Source organism: Amphibalanus amphitrite, unplaced genomic scaffold (assembly GCF_019059575.1).
Source record: "Amphibalanus amphitrite isolate SeventyFive unplaced genomic scaffold, NRLGWU_Aamphi_draft 000105F_arrow, whole genome shotgun sequence".
Taxonomy (NCBI): domain Eukaryota; kingdom Metazoa; phylum Arthropoda; class Thecostraca; order Balanomorpha; family Balanidae; genus Amphibalanus; species Amphibalanus amphitrite.
In genome coordinates this window covers 926,691-943,724 of record NW_024881600.1, presented here as the reverse complement: position 1 = coordinate 943,724, position 17,034 = coordinate 926,691, and the positions used below count along the sequence as shown (strand labels likewise).

Below are 17,034 nucleotides of genomic sequence, written 5' to 3'. Positions count from 1 at the left end.
GCTCGTGGTACCCCAAGGTCACCGCCACCGGTGGGCCCGGCCGTATATCCGCCTGTGTGGAATCTGCGTCACCCCACCGACAGGCTTTGACGGAGGTCCCGGATTTCTTCCGAATTGATGGCGTAGGCTGCGATTTCAAGTTTCAATCCGTGGAATCTAAAAGTTCCGTATGAATTATAATATTCTAGCTAGGCAAAGCATTTAATAACAGTAAAATATTGTTGATTATTATCAAGAGTTGCGAAATTCCATAAGAACGAATGAGAATTAGATCGCAACAGACGCACGATTACAGGGAACAAACGAGGGATATTTTTTAATCGGTTATAGAAGCAAGAAGTTGACTGAAAAGCGGTTCAAGTATGAACGCATGGCATGGTTTAGCCATCCTGATTCTGGCAACAAACATGATAAATGTGCTGGCAGATTGACTAATAGGCCATAAAAGTTGCCAAATGTGAGCTAAATTATTGGCCCTTTCTCCTTTCATTGTATCACACGGTTCATTCAGCCCAAAGGCGTAGAGAATTAGCACAGCCATCGCTTCTCCTCCGTTTCTGGGTAATTTATGGGGCGTTTAGTGCCTGGACAGCGGTCTTAGCCTCATTGTTCGCCCGTGTATCAGCGTTCTTGGCCCGTGTTCCAAGGCAACTGAGCACTGCTCGTCCTCGAAGGCGTGTTATGTCGCAGAAGTGGCTGGAAATTCAGGGGTCGCGCAGTGGTGTTGGAATTTAATATCATATAGTTAGAGCAATGGCTGTTGTTGATGGAAGGGCTGTTGAGTGTTGGAACACACGAAGATAGAAACAATAGGTAGGTGCCAAATTGAAGAGTTTTAGTATCCAAAAGTGACAGAAAGCAAAGATGACGACTGACGAGTTCAGTGCACTGCCGGCGCAGTAGAGTGTCCTCAGCATTCCAGTGCAACCTCTCGCGCGGTTGTACGACCGTCCCTGCGGCCCGCGGGACCGGTCTCCCCCCCCCCCCCCCCCCCGGTGTGACGTCTCCCCACCCCCACCATCCGGCAGGGAGAGGAGAGGGAGAGGAGGGAGAGCGCAAAAATCGCCGGCCAAGGCTGCACTAAGTCAGCGCGGGACCGGCACACAGAGAGGAACGGCATTCCTCGGCTCCATTAGGAGCTCTGGTCAGAGCTGCGGCCAGCAAGCTCATCCAGATGATGTCGTCAATAGAGCTCAGTGGCTCCGTGAGGCTTAACTTAAATTTGGGGGGCTGCTATAAAAGGTGTTTTGATAGGTTGTGATGGGTTGAGGTAGACACTTGTTGGTTATGCTCGTAGGTGTAGCCACATGTTATGAATAATTGTGTAATTGCTTACGTTGGAAAAACAGGGCAGGTCATTTCAGAGAGACGTCCATTTTACTTATCTGCCAGTGAGGACTCGATAGTAACGCTTAGTCCTTCGAAGTCTAACCAAGAGACAATTATATTTACCGTGCATGTTACGGCTTTTCATGCACTCGGGCATTTAGGCAGTCTTCCTCGTTGGCGTCGTTAATGATATTGCTTGCAATCAGATGAAAGCGTCAATAAGTCAAGCATATAGCTACTTTTTTCTATTTACGGAACTATGAGAGCGCTAATGAAGGCTTCTGGACAGTCATTTACATTTTTTGCCAGTCGTGCCCCGAGATTATATCATGGTGGATGAGCTCGCCATGCCTACGTCACCAGTGGACTGGCCGTTTTACTGTTTAGCCTCCGATAACCTTGCTAGATGGTCATCTTAGGACAGCTGAAATGAATGCAGTGTTACCGGTTCTTATCGATTCGTAAATCAACGGAACTTTATAGAGGAAGCCCTCATGGATATGTCGATGACCGACGTTGCCAAGTTGACATATGCTGACAACAGTTTCTTCCTCTTTCTGGTTAAAAGACGTCTTTTAAGCAAATGAACCTTTACTCTTTGCCTCAATTATCCTTACATTGACTGCGCAACAGGCAACAACAATTACACATAGGTGGCGGAACGGGGGGGAGGGTACCGGAGCACCGTGTCCCCCCCCCCCCGCTCCTTGATTTTGGCATTTTAACATTAGGCCTTATATGGGTGTTGCATGGAAAGAATTGGACCAAAAGTCGGCAGTGCATGCCCCCCTTAATTGAAGGTGTTCCGCCGCTACTGAGCATACAGCAAATACTTGGAATCAATGTAAAATGCCGTGTAGGGGGACTTACTCGGCATTCTATAATTTACGGGGGTGAATGTCACTGCCCGTCATCAAATGTCGTGCTCAGTTTATTCCCAGCTCAAAACACAAATACCAAAATAAATAATATATATTTTACAAACTATTTCCGGCTGCGATGAAAATAATGTATTTACAAGGCCGTCGCATGAATCTTGCGCTCTACCACCAAACCGCATGGACCTTTTGTGGTCGTCAGCTTCCGGAGGATGTGTTCGATCGTGCATCGGGTAGTCGTACCAACAGTGAGCGACGTCAAATCTATATCGATTGACTCGTTTTACTCGGAACAAGTTCAAGACAGCTGGAAAACAAGCCGATTGACATCTCAGATATGCGGATATATGTCGAAGACGATCGTGACGCATTGCATGCCATACATGTGGTGTCTCAAACAATGCCCAGCGACCTTGATGAAGGGCGTTTCAGTGACATCACAGCCTCTGCCGATGCAAAGCGGATAAATGAATTTGCATGGTGGCTGTTGCTGATCCTTAGAAGGTCGTGCGGCTGATCGCTCGGGCAGCCATATATTAGAGGATGACTACCAGTGCCGTCATCGGAGGCTTGCATTCGATTTAAACGCTCCTCTCTGATCCGTTCACTCCTCATTCCTGCGGCCGTTAGCTCAGCCGGGGTGCTGCGGTGATGAGATGTCCGTTGGGGTGATGTAACGGCAGCCGATAGCGTGCCGTCACCGATTGCTAAATGCAAGGTTCATACAGATTCACAGCTCACGTCACTCGTCATAATCTCCTATCTGCGAATAACTTGATTTTCCAGTAAATTTGTTTAGTCCAAATTCCTCCGCCATATAAAATTTGGTTGCTAGAATTTTAAATAATCATAAAATTTAGCATGACAAATGTTGATAGAAAAAATTAACGTATTTGAGTGGTTCTTAATTATTGTGATAAAATTGCGGCATTGACGACTACATATTTGTTTTCGCTACGTGTTGGGCCGCCACGTGTTTTGGTTGTCATAGGTATACACTTCATCACACAGCACCGCTCGCGTATAACACACGAGACAAAAACTTAGGCGACACCCAGTACGTGCGCAGATCAGAAGCAAAAACTACAATCCTCTCCACTACATGCCACCAGTCCAACAAGTGGATGACAAAACGTAAGCCGATGTCAATAATAACCTGTAGACGAATAACATAATCGCCAACTTTCGAAAACATCTGCTACAGGAGGATTATCCAGTGTAAATAAATATCTGATGGTTATTGGGATTAAAACAAAGCTATTCGGTAGGTAATGGTGAACATTTAATGCGTGTATTATTTTCGTCAATCTGCATGAAACTATAATCAATTTATAATTTGGATCACACTTAGCGATAAGAAATAATATGCATCATTTGAATTAGATCTCAGAGCACATGCAGCTACATGCTGATTCCCGTTTACTACATATCCGAAATCTCAGTTACAAGACCTTCTGAAAAGCAATAGAAAGACCACGCAGAAAGTCATTATGCTTTTTCTGCTCGTCATTGCACGGATCATCCAACTAGCCTTTGAGTGAAAATCTCTCTCTCTCTCTCTCTCTCTCTCTCTCTCTCTCTCTCTCTCTCTCTCTCTCTCTCTCTCTCTCTCTCTCTCTCTCTCTCTCTCTCTCTCTCTCTCTCTCTCTCTCTCTCTCTCTCTCTCTCTCTCTCTCTCTTTCTCTCTCTCTCTCTCTCTCTCTCTCTCTCTCTCTCTCTCTCTCTCTCTCTCTCTCTCTCTCTCTCTCTCTCTCTCTCTCTCCAACATTTCGGTACGTCATAAGCTGTAAGTTGAATGCAAGGGAAAAGTCAGAAAATACTCTCACTGGAAAACTGGAAAATATATTGCGTTCCTACTTCCTAGCCAGATGTACAAATCGGGTAGCAATGACGTCATGGCCAAATGTTGTCACCTGCAGTACCTATATCAAACGCAGCAGTGGATGCGACATCAGACTGTCGTCTTGCAGCGATAAGTTGCATCATGGTCACACTCCACTGGGGAGGAGAGCTGGCAAGTTTGGCGTGGAGCCACGACAGTCATATCCAGACGCTGAGCTGCAGCCACAGTCGTGTCTGTACTCCGAGCTGCAGCCATATTCAGTTCGTGAGCTGCAGCCCGTCGGCGGCCATACTTGGTGAGCGGCAGCTCTTTGGCAGCCTTGCCCGACTGTTAGCTGCGGGCCGAGAACCGGTCCTCAGGAGCTGCCGCCCTGTGGCGACTCCTCAGGAGCTGCCCCTCTGTGGCGACACTGCTGCTGCGGCCGGCGGAGAGGGAGAGGGTCTGCCGGAGGGTGGGGGCCGGGCCGCGGGGAGTGCCGCCCACTCGGCCGTCTTCTGACCACAGACCAGTGGTCGGCTCAGCTCTGACCAGTGCGGCGTGACCAGCGCGGTCCGGTCGCTGTTTCGCGGTGGCGTAAACCCATCACAGCCGGTGGTCCGTTCCACACGCCGTGACGATTGTCAGAGTGCCGGATTGCCCCGCGGCCTCTTGCATGGTCTTCTCTCTTGTGCGACCGGTCGGTTTACGTTCGTTGATGACGAATTGTCGGGTTCATACCTCATAAAAAGCTGGCATGCGTGCCGGCGAGAGCAACCGTGCAAAAACAGCAGAGCGCGTTACGCAAGGCTCTAATCCGTACAAAAGTGGGAAGGTGTTGAGCGCAGTCAGTCATTGGTCGTGGATGGCAAGTTTTTTAGGCGCCACGAAGCTAAAAGCGAAGCAGTTAAACCGCACGTGGAAGCTTCTTGGCGGAGTGTTGTAAGGCTTACTCATGGTCTATATTGTAAAAACTGCAGTAATATTGAATGTTTCGCTAGATAATGTAATGGAGAAGATGTAGGAACAGAAACAATTTCAGCTGCTGCTGTGTTTATCGAGTACATTTCCTTTTTGCTAATACCGACCCCTAGATTTCTAGTTGAGCAAGGTAACTGCAACATAATCCCGGAGTTCTTGACGATCGTTAAAGGAAGCTTGTGCTTGGAATCACTTTTTCGGGCTTCCATAACTAGGTTTTGTGGTTTATTTTTCAATGTAAGAAGCGGAACTGGAAAGGGAAGGCTGCCGTGATCATTGCAATGCTGATCTGAACTGAAGTCGAGAGCCCTAGGCACAAGCCCTAGTCGCGGTTTTGTCGCGCTCATAGAAGGCTTCATTTGCCTTTTTGCATCGTGTGGCAAACATATGTTCACCAAATGCATCTTTGAAGAGCAAAATAAATGAATAGAGAGGAGTTGTGCGTGTTACAAGGATGACTTTTGACCATTTATCACTGTTGTAAGTGTGCTGTCCAATTGCATACATAGTCTACATAAACATGCTTTGTTAGGGTAGGCAGACAGTGCGGTCGAATGATAGGTAGGGGAAGTTGGGGGAACGCCGAATACTTTTTTCTGACGCCCGTAGCACGCAAGGTAAACAACATAAGCTATTCTTGTTGGCGTCATTCGAGAGGCCAGTCTTTTGCCTTTCAAACATACCAGGCGCATTTGATGAATTCGCATACCGTTAAGCGCACAAACTAAAAATATCAAAGAAGTGACTTTTTCGGCGTTGCCCCGGACTGCGGGGAAAGCCGAAAATGGGAGAAATGATCTACGGGAATGCCGAAATTGATGTTTTGCTATTTTATCTCAAATTTTATCCAGAATTCGTCAAATCTGACACGCGTTTTAAGAGCTTGAGGACGCTTGGTGCACACTGGAAGTTATAATTGTGTGATATAATAAGAAAAGGCCAGGTAAATCATTTCTTATGGTAACAGGCCGTTGTGTCGGTTAAAGGTAGACTGCCACCTTTTTTCCACAAAACGGTTTTCACTAGAGCTGAGCCACCTATGTCCCAGACTGAAGTCGGTTTTCCGAAATTCGAACCCGTTTGCGAGAAATCGGAGACCAAAGTTCAGTTTGATGCCATTTTTTTAGTCCAAGAAAACCGACATCTCTACTGTTTATCGATAACTTTGAAACATGAATTTTCTTATCTTTTGGTAAATATATGTCAAAACTTTGATTGTTTCGAGATCAGAGAAGAATTTTGGAGTGTCAAAATAAAAGTTAAACTTATATATTCAGTAGTTCATTTTTTCCAAAAAAGTGTGGGAAATGGGGTTTAACATGGGCCAGACCCAGTGGCGTATCCAGGGGGGAGGCCAAGAGGCCATGGCTTCCCCCTTTGGGATCAGACTTGCAAGTGGGCCCTTTGGGTCACTTGAGTGTAGTGACGTACCCAAGAGGGCCTCGGGGGCCTGAGGTCCAAGGATAACTCAGGGGGACCAGTGTGACGAAGGGGTTTTGGGTCTCCGCCCCCAGAATGGCGGGGTCTCCCTGTCTTAATTCCAGTACCAGACAGAACGTCTTTTACTCGTAAGAAAAACTAATATCAAAGAGCGATAAGTATCACAGTGACGAACACAGAGGGCCCCTAACTACCTGAGAGCCCCTGACTACCTGAGGGGCCCCTGGTTACCTGAGGGTCCCCCTGGTCACCTGAGGAGCCCCTGGTTATCTGACGAGCCCCTAGTTACCTGAGGGGCCCTGGTTATCTGAGGGGCCCCTGGTTATCTGAGAGGTTCCTGGTTGTCTAAGGGACCCCTGGCTATCCGAGGGGCCCCTGGTCACCTGAGGGGCCCCTGGTTGTCTGAGGGGCCCTGGTTACCTGAGGGTCCCTGGTCACGGGACCCTTGTTTACCTGAGGGGCCCCTGGTTACCTGAGGGACCCCTGGTTATCTGAAGGACTCCTGGTAAGGGACCCCTGGTTACGAGGGCCCCTGGCTACCTGAGGGGCCCCTGGTTATCCGAGGGGCCTCTGGTTACCTGAGGGGCCCCTGGTTATCTGAGGGGCCCCTATGTTACCCATGGGCCCCTGACCCCTGTATGGCCCCTGGCCAGTCATCTGAAGAAGTTCTGGTCACCTGAGGGGCCATGCTTACCCGGGGAGTACCTCCTGCAGTCACATGAAGGCCCTTAGTTTCCCGAGGAGCCCGTGGTATAACCGGCCCCTGATTATCAGAGGGTCCTCTGGTCACGGTAGCCTGGTGGGCCCCTGATCAATTGAAAAGCCCCTGCAGTCACCTGAGAGGCCCCTGATTACCTAAAGGGCCCCTGATCACTTGGATTCAATGGCATAGCCAGGGGCGAGGGGACACGTGTCCGTTATATGGTTTAGGGTCCACTCGGGCCCGAGGGGCCCTACGGTGCCAATTGACATCAGAGGGACCGCCCTGGCCACGCTTCAACTGGAAAGGAGTGAAAGGACACCACGGGGCTTTTGAGGACACGTCATGGGCTATTATGTAGCCACACTTATCTCCAGAAGGGCCCACCCCAGGCTCTGAAGGACCTTGCCGGCCTCTGAGGGTCCTTGAAGGCTAATGAGAGATCAGCTGTAAGGGCCCCACACCTGTTTGTTATGCCACACGACCCACACCAGTGTTTCTGAGGGGCCTCAGAATGGCGCCTGGGAGGGCCCTAACCGCCACCTCTAAGGTTCCCACACCAGCGCCTCTTAACGGCCTACATCGGCGGCTCTGAAGGCCCGCTCACCGGCGCCTCCGAGGGCCCTATACCAGCGCATCTGACGGCCACTTACCAGCGACTCAGAGGGCCTCTTACCGGCATCTGAGGTTCCCTTGCCGGCCTATGAAGGGCCACTAGTAACTTTCAGGGCCCCTTACATGCCTATGACGACCCCCTACCAGCGTCTCTAAGCCCTAAGGCCCCACAACGGCGCCTGTGTGGACCCCGCACCAGCGCATCTGACGGCCTTTCACAGACACGTCTGAGGGACCAACACCGGCGACTCTGAGCGGCTCGCTCGCTTCGCTTCTTCATAAAAGACCGTGCATTTTATGCACATTGCTCAGGCAAAATGATACTTTACCTGCCAATTTTCCACTTTTTCTTAGGGCCTAGACAGACAGACAGACAGGCAGACAGTGAGACAGACAGACAGAGGGGCCCGTCCGCAAGGGGACCGGACTCACTGTGCCCAATCCCCCCCCATCGAAATGTTCTAGATACGTCCCTGCTTGGGTTGTCAGTGGCCCCCAGGTAACCCGGGGCCCTTCGAGAGCAGGTTGCCCCCTTCTGGGCGAAATTCTGGATGTCCGTGCATGCTTGGGTGTCCCAAGAGAAACGACCTTCAGGGCCTTATCCGAAGTACTGGCCCAAACTTAAATAAAGTCATTAGGCATTAAGTCCTTAAATAAAGTCAACTACGTCAAACTATTTTAATTTTGCCGTTTGATGGCCCTCAGAGGCCGGCGTAGGGCCCTCATAGGCCGTCTTAGGGCCATCAGAGGCTGAGGCTGAGCCCCAGAGGCTAGCGTGGGGGCCCTCAGAGGCCGCTTCGGCGGTCCTCCAGAAGCTTAGACTTGGGCGTGGGTGGGACCCTTTGACGCTGGCGTGGACGGTGGAACCCTAAGGAGCCAGCGCGCAGCCCTCTAAGGCCAGCCGTGGAGCCCTCTAAGGTTAGCGTGGGGCTCTCTAAGTCCATTGTGGGGCTTTCTGAGGACAGTGTTGGGCCTTCTAAGGCCAGTGTGGGACCCTCATGTTCAGTGTATGTCCAGCTTGGGGTCTACAAAGCCCAGCGGCGTGGGGCCTTCTGAAGTCAGTTTGAGGCCCACCGGCCACTGAGACCAGCTTGGGCCCTCTGAAGATAATGTGGAGCCCACTGAGGCCAGTGTGAGGCCCTCTGTGACCAGCGTGAGCCCTCTAAGGCCAGCGTGGGGCCAGCTGTCATCTGACTTCAGACGCTGGTGCTGGGCCCTCAGAAGCCAGCACGGGGCCTTCATAGACTGGCGTCGGGCCATTAAAGCCACTTCGAGGGCCTCGGCAGCCATACTTCAGATCTTATGCATGTTTGAGTTCCCTGAGGTAGGAGCTTGGCCCTTAGAAGCCGGCGCGGAACCCTCAGAGGGCAGCATGGGCTTCTAGAGACCGGCGTGGGTTCGAGAGCGGCATAGGGCCATTAGACTGACTCAAAGGCTCCAAAGAGCCAGCGTGGGGTCCTGGGAGCTCAGCATGGGTCTCCTGAGGCCATTATGGGGCCGGCTGAGGCCAGAGTCGTTCACTCTGTTGCCGAAGAGAGGCTTTCAGAGGCCAGAATGAGCCTTCAGAGTTTTTAGATTGCCAAGCGTGCCTAAAAAGGCTCCCTCACATGGCGAAAGTGTCAAAAAACCGCACCTGTGCGTGGGTTAAGTATTCTAGGGTAGGGTAGGGGTAGGGGTAGGGGTAGGGGTAGGGTAGGCTAGGGTAGGGGTAGGGTAGGGTAGGGTAGGGTAGTGTAGGAGTAGGGTAGGGTAGGGTAGGGTAGGGTAGGGGTAGGGTAGGGTAGGGTAGTGTAGGAGTAGGGTAGGGTAGGGTAGGGTAGGGTAGGGTAGAGTAGGGTAGGGTAGTGTAGGGGTAGGGTAGGGTAGGGTAGGGTTGCATTGAGTAACATCCTAACTTACAAAGGGCTCGCACAACTCGCATGCATCACCATCATACTTTACAGTTCAATTAAAAGCAGTTACCAAGTTCTACACAAATAATACCAATAAAAATGCAACTTTCTTCACCCAAACTAATGCATCCGTTAATCATACATATCAAAACATACAGTTATCGCGTGAACCTGTACCTCTAGTCTACTATTATAAATCTTAAAAAGTCCGCCGCCGCCCACGCCCACGCCGCCGTCGGGGTTACTCCCAAAAACGCTTATTGCGGCGCCGTCGATTGACGCAGGATGGTGAAATTTTTACCACTCATGGGTCACGTAAATGAACAGGTCGTATTAAATTTTGGGCACGATGCGGCCGGGGGTGCGCTCGTGGCGCGTGCTCATGTGCGCCATAGGGTTAGCATTAGAATCGGCAAAAACAGGCTATTGCTCGGGAACGGTAAGTGCTACGGGGGTGAAATTTTCGCTGTAAGTCGATCGCGTGCACTCATTTGTCGTATTAAATTTTCGACGGTGTGGGTTCAGCGGTGTGCACGTGGTGGGGCCGCGACCGGCGCCGAGCAGAGGGCACGTGCTTTAGGCTCAGTTGTTCGCTTAAAAACTGAGTCAAAAGCATCAGAGCCGGGAGGTCGTTGACCTTTGACAACGAAGGCCGATACAAGGCACCGCTCGCCAAGGGGATTCGCCAGTAAATAAATTAATTTGTTCTTGCAATATCTCAGCCGTTTCTGGGCCGATTTAGCTGAAACTTGGACTGTCGGTGGCAGTGTAGGGTAGGGTAGGGTAGGGTAGGGTAGGGTAGGGTAGGGTAGGGTAGGGTAGGGTAGGGTAGGGTAGGGTAGGGTAGGGTAGGGTAGGGTAGGGTAGGGGTAGGGTAGGGTAGGGGTAGGGTGGTGTAGTGTAGTGTAGTGTAGTGTAGGGTAGGGTAGGGTAGGGTAGGGTAGGGTAGGGTATGGTAGGGTAGGGTAGGGTAGTGTAGGGGTAGGGGTAGGGTAGGGTAGGGTAGGGTAGGGTAGGGTAGGGTAAGGTTAGGGTAGGGTAGGGTAGTGTAAGGGTAGGGTAGGGTAGGGTAGGGTGGGATAGTGTAGGGGTAGGGTATGGTAGTGTAGGGTAGGGTAGGGTAGGGTAGTGTAGGGGTAGGGTAGGGTAGGGTAGGGTAGTGTAGGGGTAGGGGTAGGGTAGGGTAGGGTAGGGTAGAGTTAGGTAGGGTAGTAGGGTAGGGTAGGGTAGGATAGGATAGTAGGGTAGCGTAGGGTAGTAGGGTAGGGTAGGGTAGGATAGTAGGGTAGGGTAGGGTAGTAGGGTAGGGTAGGGTAGGGTAGGATAGGGTAGGGGTAGGGTAGGGGTAGGGTAGGGTAGGGGTAGGGTAGGGGTAGGGTTGAGTTCAAAAGGGGCCCAACATACAAAACACTTGAACACCCCGCAACTATCACCATCCCTTACAGTTTTAAAAAACAGCTACCCAAATCTACCCAAATAATATAGCTAAAAATACAAGTCAATCACCCAAACGAATGCACCCGTAACATAACATAACTCCAAACATACAGTTATCGCGTAAACCTGTACCTCTAGTCTATATTATAAATCCTAAAAAGTCCGCCGCCCACGCCGTCGGGGTTACTCCCTAAAAGGCTTATTACGGCGCCGTCGATTGACGCAGGATGGTGAAATTTTTACCAGTCGTGGGTCACGTAAAAAAACAGGTCGTATCAAATTTTGGGCACGATGCGGCCGAGGGTGCGCCCGTGGCGCGTGCTCATGTGCGCCATAGGGTTAGCATTAGAATCGGCAAAAACAGGCTATTGCTCGGGAGCGGTGAGGGCTACGGGGGTGAAATTTTCACGCCAAGTCGAGCGCGTGCACTCATTTGTCGCATTTAATTCTTGAGGGGGTGGGTTCAGCGGTGTGCACGTGGTGGGGCCGCGACCGGCGCCGAGCAGAGGGCACGTGCTTTAGGCTCAGTTGTTCGCTTAAAAACTGAGTCAAAAGCATCAGAGCCGGGAGGTCGTTGACCTTTGACAACGAAGGCCGACACAAGGCACCGCTCGCCAAGGGGATTCGCCAGTAAATCGATAAATTTGTTTTTCCAATATCTCAGCCGTTTCTGGACCGATTTAGCTGAAACTTGGACTGTCGGTGGTAGTGTAGGGTAGGGTAGGGTAGGGTAGGGTAGTGTTGGGTAGGGTAGGGTAGGGTAGGGTAGTAGGGTAGGGTAGGGTAGGGTAGGGACTAGGGTAGGGTAGGGTAGGGTAGGGTAGGGTATCCGAAGGTTGGGACTTTTCAATTAAGAACAATCACTATTCTTTAGAATTGTGATTTTCTATTGAAAATCCCAACCTGAGCTACCTCTCTAGGGGGACATTTGCGTTTCTGCCGGAAATTGGGACATTTTGATCCCCGCGAAAACGGCACGGTAGAATTGCTTGCCATTTTCAGCGTTTGGTCCCGTATCGGGGAGCTACCGGCTGGCATCGGTCGCTTGAAATATAATTAACCCGTTTTGGGGTAATCGGCACGTGCATTTTCCCATAGGGTTAACATGGGGGAAAATTGGAAATTTGATTTGCGAAAAATTTCGTCAATTATATTTGCTGATATTTTTAGGGTCGGATCTCGGGCTGGCACCCCAACTGACGGTGGTAATTATTTAAAATATAATTGACAAAATTTCGGGTAATCGTCACAAACAGTTACCCCATGTTGAGCCTATGGCGAATTCGAAAAATTATTTTCAAATCGATTTTGCAAAAAATTTCCACGTTAGATTTTGAAAAAGTTTCAATATGTTGTGCACCGGGGTGTCGGCTACCACATGGTATGGGTCAGATATGGGGCGATTGAAAAGCACGTGCCACGTGCAAACGTGTTTGATGGGGTAACCTCCGGGAAAATCCGACATTGGCCAACTTGGGGTCCTATGGCGTGGAAACCACTCCACCTACCGACACCAAATCAACGCAGCCGGTGAGCAGATGAGTCCAGCTTGTCGCACTAGTGGTAACGTGGCGCACGTGCTATTGCACGTGCCGTGGCACGGGATCAATTTTGGTGCTTAAATATATTAGCATTGTGAAATGCAAGGAATGGGGGAAATAGCCGTCAGGCCGTCTGTTTTTATGATAGGGTCGATCTGAAAACGGGTATAGGCACAGAATGAAGGGGGCTAAAAAACTGCTATCTCGGATTTTTTGTAAAATGAAAAATTCGAAATTCTGGGGAAATTATATATTCGAAAGGTGAAATTTCCCTAAATTTTCCCATTTTTCGACTTCAGCCGTCCACTGTTCAGGGACGGTGACACCGGCCGGGGTCATCTTTTATATGCTGATGGCCACGTCGATGGGTCATCACGTGGTGTGAACGGTGAAGCTATCAAAGGTCCGGCACGTGCCACGTGGCCACGTGTTTGAGTCGCGTACCTCCCAGATTATCGTGTGTTTGCCGACTTGTGGCCTTATAGCACGAAAACAGCACAAGCCAGGAACACTGAAATGGTGCAATCAGTGAGGGGACAAGTCCTGCTTGCACCACCAGTGGTCACGTGGCACACGTGCAAATCTGGGCACCTCCGTTGCGGAGATATTTTATAGTGAAATGTTCAAATGTACATAACTTTGTAAGTTGAAGTCCGATTGGGCTAGAATTTGGTGGGTGGATGAATTGTTAAGCGACATGAACGAATGCGCCATGTTTGTTGCAGTGCGCCACGTTTGTCTCAAAGCGCCATTTTTGCCGCAAAGCGCAGAATGTGCGTAACCTTGTCGAACATTGGACGATTATGATGCGCTGTAATTAAGGGATGGCTGCTTAAACGGCAGATATGAATGCACCACATTTGCCGCATGGCGCCATATTTGTCTTAATGCGTCAGTGTTTGCGTTTTGCCTACGGCGGGCGTTTTTTTTGCGGCGGTGTTTGCGTTTTTTTCGGTGTTTGCGTTTGACGGCGGGCGGCCGTTTTTGCGTTTTTGGCGGTGGTTGCGTTTGGCGGCGGGAGGTCGTTTTTTGCGGCGTTTTGCGGTTGGCGGCGGGCGTGCGTGCGTTGCGGGCGTTTTTTGCGGCAGTGTTTGCGTTTTTTGTGGTTTTTGTGTTTGGCGGCGGGCGGGCGGGCGATGCGGGTGTTTTTGCTGTTTGCGTTTGGCGGCGGGCGGCCGTTTTAGCGGCGGTTTGCGGCGGGCGACCGTTTTTTGCGGCGTTTTGCGGTTTGCGGCGGGCGGCCGTTTTTTGCGGCGTTTTGTGGTTTGCGGTGGGCGGCCGTTTTTCACGGCGTTTTGCGGTTGCCGGCGGCCGGCCGTTATTTGCGGTTAGCGGCGGGCGGTCGTTTTTTGCGGCGTTTAGTGGTTTGCGGCGGGCGGCCGTTTTTGCGGCGTTTTGCGGTTCGCGGCGTGCGGCCGTTTTTTTGCGGCGTTTCGCGGTCGGCGGCGGGCGATGCGGGCGTTTTTTTTGCGGCGGCGGTGTTTGCGTTTTTGCGGTGTTTGTGTTTTGCGGCGGACGCGCGTTTTTTTTGCGGCATTTTGTGCGTTTTTTCTGCGGTTTTCGGCGGGCGTGCGATTGTTTTTTTGCGAAGTTTGCGTTGGCGCTTTCGGCGTGCGTTTTGCGCGTTTTGCGGTGTTTGCGTTTTGCGGCGGGCGGGCGGTTTTTCACAATTAAAGTCCCAACCTTCGGATCCGCAGTGCTGTTCGATAAGCGCTGCCCGGGCCTATCCGAAGGTTGGGACTTTTCAATTAAGAACAATCACTATTCTTTAGAATTGTGATTTTCTATTGAAAATCCCAACCTGAGCTACCTCTCTAGGGGGGTGTTTAGCGTTTCGGCCGTCAATTATATTTTTTGTAACTTTGCCAGCCGGTAGCTCCCCCACACGGGACCAAACGGTGAAAATGGCAAGAAAATCTAACTATCCGTTTTCGCGGGGATCAAAATGACCAAAATCGCGGCCGAAACGCTAAACACCCCCCTAGAGAGGTAGCTCAGGTTGGGATTTTCAATAGAAAATCACAATTCTAAAGAATATCCGAAGGTTGGGACTTTTCAATTAGACAATCACTATTCTTTAGAATTGTGATTTTCTATTGAAAATCCCAACCTGAGCTACGGGCCTATCCGAAGGTTGGGACTTTTCAATTAGACAATCACTATTCTTTAGAATTGTGATTTTCTATTGAAAATCCCAACCTGAGCTACCTCTCTAGGGGGGTGTTTAGCGTTTCTGCCGCGATTTTGGTCATTTTGATCCCCGCGAAAACGGCTCGATAGATTTTCTTGCCATTTTCAGCGTTTGGTCCCGTATCGGGGAGCTACCAGCTGGCATCGGTCGCTTGAAATATAATTAACCCGTTTTGGGGTAATCGGCACGTGCATTTTCCCATAGGGTTAACATGGGGAAAAATTTAAAATGCGATTTGCGCAAAAACTCCACGTTAGAAATGAATTATATTTTTAGGGTCGAATCTCGGGCCGGGACCCCACCTCATGATGGTAATTATTTAAAATATAATTAACAAAATTTTGGGTAATCGTTAAGGACAGTTACCCCATGCTGAGCCTATGGCGATTTCAAAAAATTATTTTCAAATCGATTTTGCAAAAAAATTCCACGTTAGATTTTGAAAAAGTTCCAATATGTTCTGCCCCGGGGTGTCGGCTACCACATGGTATGGGTCAGATATGGGGCGATTGAAAAGCACGTGCCACGTGCAAACGTGTTTGATGGGGTAACCTCCGGGAAAATCCGACATTGGCCAACTGGGGGTCCTATGGCTCCGAAACCACTCCACCTAGCGACACCAAATCAGTGCAGCCGGTGAGCAGATGAGTCCAGCTTGTCGCACCAGTGGTCACGTGGCGCACGTGCTATTGCACGTGCCGTGGCACGGGGTCAATTTTTGTTCTTAAATACACCAACATTGTGAAATGCAAGGAATGGGGGAAATAGCCGTCAGGCCGTCAGTTTTTATGATAGAGTCGATCTGAATACGGGTATAGACACAGAATGAACGGTGCTAGAAAACTGCTATCTCGGATTTTTTGTAAAATGAGAAATTAAAAATTCTAGGGAAATTATATATTAGAAAGGTGAAATTTCCCTAAATTTTCTCGTTTTTCGAGTTTAGCCGTCCACTGTTCATCAACGGTGACACCGGCCGGGATAATCTTTTACATGCTGATGGCTACGTCGATGGGTCATTACGTGGCGTGAACGGTGAAGCTGTCACAGGTCCGGCACGTGCCACGTGGCCACGTGTTTGAGTCGAGTACCTCCCAGATTATCGTGTATAAGCCAACTTGTGGCCTTATAGCACGAAAACAGCAGCAGTCAGGAAGCCTGAAATGGAACAATCGGTGAGGGGACAAGCCCTGCTTGCACGACCGGTGGTCACGTGGCACACGTGCAAATCTGGGCACCTCCGCTGCGGAGATATTTTATAGTGAAATATTCAAATGTACATAACTTTGTAAGTTTAAGTCCGATTGGGCTAAAATTTGGTGGGTGGATGAATTGTTAACCGACATGAACGAATGCGCCATGTTTGTTGCAGTGCGCCACGTTTGTCTCAAAGCGCCATTTTTGCCGCAAATCGCAGAATGTGCGTAACTTTGTCGAACATGGGACGATTAGGGTGCGCTTTGATTGAGGGATTGCTGCTTAAACGGCAGATATGAATGCACCACACTTGCCGCAAGGCGCCATATTTGTCTTAATGCGTCAGTGTTTGCGTTTTGCCTACGGCGGGCGTTTTTTTTGCGGCGGTGTTTGCGTTTTTTCGGTGTTTGCATTTGACGGCGGGCGGCCGTTTTTGCGTTTTTGGCGGTGTTTGCGTTTGGCGGCGGGCGGCCGTTTTTTGCGGCGTTTTGCGGTTGGCGGCGGGCGTGCGTGCGTTGCGGGCGTTTTTTGCGGCGGTGTTTGCGTTTTTTGCGGTTTTTGTGTTTGACGGCGGGCGGGCGGGCGATGCGGGTATTTTTGCTGTTTGCGTTTGGCGGCGGGCGGCCGTTTTAGCGGCGGTTTGAGGCGGGCGGCCGTTTTTTTTGCGGCATTTTGCGGTTTGCGGCGGGCGGCCGTTTTGTGGTTTGCGGCGGGCGGCCGTTTTTTTACGGCGTTCGTTATTTGCGGTTAGCGGCGGGCGGCGGGCGGTCGTTTTTTTTTGTGGCGTTTGGCGGTTTGCGGCGGGCGGCCGTTTTTTGCGGCGTTTTGCGGTTCGCGGCGTGCGGCCGTTTTTTGCGGCGTTTCGCGGTTGGCGGCAGGCGATGCGGGCGTTTTTTTGCGGCGGCGGTGTTTGCGTTCTGCGGCGGACGCGCGTTTTTTGCGGCATTTTGTGCGTTTTTTTCTGCGGTTTTCGGCGGGCGGGCGATTTTTTTGGTTTTTTTGCGACATTTGCGT

At 50.5% G+C, this 17,034-nt stretch overlaps 1 protein-coding gene across 1 annotated transcript in view; it reads right to left on the bottom strand.

Annotated features, from left to right (window-relative positions):
- LOC122380717 overlaps positions 1 to 17,034 on the bottom strand; it is a 73,192-nt gene that overhangs the window by 836 nt on the left and 55,322 nt on the right. The gene's annotated exons all lie outside the window — the stretch shown is intronic.